A 1,872-nucleotide genomic window follows, 5' to 3' on the forward strand; every position below is an offset into this window, starting at 1 on the left:
TGTGGGTGGGACCATCTCTGGGCTGGTAGTCTTGGGTTCTATAAGAGAGCAGGCTGAGCAAGCCAGGGGAAGCAAGCCAGTAAAGAACATCCCTCCGTGGCCTCTGCATCAGCTCCTGCTCCCTGACCTGTTTGAGTTCCAGTCCTGACTTCTTTTGGTTTTTGTTGGCCAAGGCACAGGACCTGATGGCCTTCTTTTCTTTTTTTTTTTTTTTTTAGATTTGTTTATTTTATATATGTGAGTACACTGTCGCTCTTGCTGTTTTCAAACACACCAAAAGAGGGCATCAGAACCCATTACAGATGGTTGTGAGCCACTATGTGGTTGCTTGGAATTGGACTCAGGACCTCTGGAAGAGCAGTCAGTGCTCTTAATTGCTGAGCCATTTCTCCAGCCCCCTGATGACATTCTTTTTTGTTTGTTTTTGTTTATTTTTGTTTTTTTCTTATTTTTTGTTGGTTATTTATCTATTTACATTTCAAATGTTATCCCCATTCCCAGTTTCCCCTCCACAAGTCTCCTATCCCCTCCTCCCTCCCCCTGCCTCTATGAGGGTGCTCCCCCCACCACCACCACCAAACCACCACTCCTGCCTTAGCAGCCTAGCGTTTCCCTATCCTGGGTCATCAAGCTTCCATTGGACCAAAGGGCTCCCCTCCCAGTGATGCCAGATAAGACAATCCTCTGCTATATATCCAGCTGGAGCCATGGGTACCCCCTGTGTACTCTTTGATTGGTGGTTTAGTCCCTGGGAGCTTTGCGGGGCCTGGTTGGTTGATATGAGATTTGGGAGGTGTTGTTGGTTGATATTGTTCTTCCCATGAGGTTGCAAAAACCTTCAGCTCCTACAGTAGTTGGTCTAACTTCCCCATTGGGGTCCCTGTGCTCAGTCCAATGTTTGGCTGTGTACATCCCCATCTGTATTGATCAGGAATTGGCAGACCGTCTCAGGAGACAGCTGTATCAGGCTCCTGTCAGCAAGCACTTCTTGGCATCCACAATAGTGTCTGCATGTGGGATGGATCCCCAGTTGGGGCAGTCTTGGGATGGCCTTTCCTGCAGTCTCTGCTCCACTCTTTGTCCCTGTATTTCCATGTGTGTTTTTGTTTTAGGATGATAGTTCAAGTGTCTCTGTTTAGTTTCTGTTTTCATGATCTGTCAATTGATGAAAGTGGGGTGTTGAAGTCTCCCACTATTATTGTGGGAGGTGCAATGTGTGCTTTGAGCTTTAGTAAAGTTTCTTTTATGAATGTGGGTGTCCTTGCATTTGGAGCATAGATGTTCAGAATTGAGAGTTCTTCTTGGTAGATTTTTCCTTTGATGAGTATGTAGTGTCCTTCCTTATCCTTTTTTATAACTCTTAGTTGAAAGTTGATTTTATTCTTGGGACCATTTGCTTGGAAAATTGTTTTCAAGTCCTTTACTCTGAGGTAGTGTCTGTTTTTGACACTGAGGTGCATTTCCTGTATGCAGCAAAATACTGGGTCCTGTTTACGTATCCAGTCTGTTATTATATGTCTTTTTATTAGGGAATTGAGTCCATTGATGCTAAAAGATATTAAGGAATAGTGATTGTTGCTTCCTGTTATTTTTGGTGTTATTTTTATGTTTGTGTGGCTATCTTCTTTTGGGTTTGTTGAAAGAAGATACTTTCTTGATTTTTCTAGGATGTAGTTTCCCTCCTTATGTAGGAGTTTTCCATTTATTATCCTTTGTAGGGCTGGTCTCTTCTTAATCACAGCTAATTTCTTAGCTCCAGCTAACCAGCATCAATAGTCCCAGTAATACAAAGGTTTCACTTTAGTAGTTCTGGTATCTTGTTAATCACATCTGATTCTTCAGCCCCAGCTAACCAGAACCACAGAATCTTCA

This window comes from Mus pahari, chromosome 6 (assembly GCF_900095145.1).
Source record: "Mus pahari chromosome 6, PAHARI_EIJ_v1.1, whole genome shotgun sequence".
NCBI classification, from domain to species: domain Eukaryota; kingdom Metazoa; phylum Chordata; class Mammalia; order Rodentia; family Muridae; genus Mus; species Mus pahari.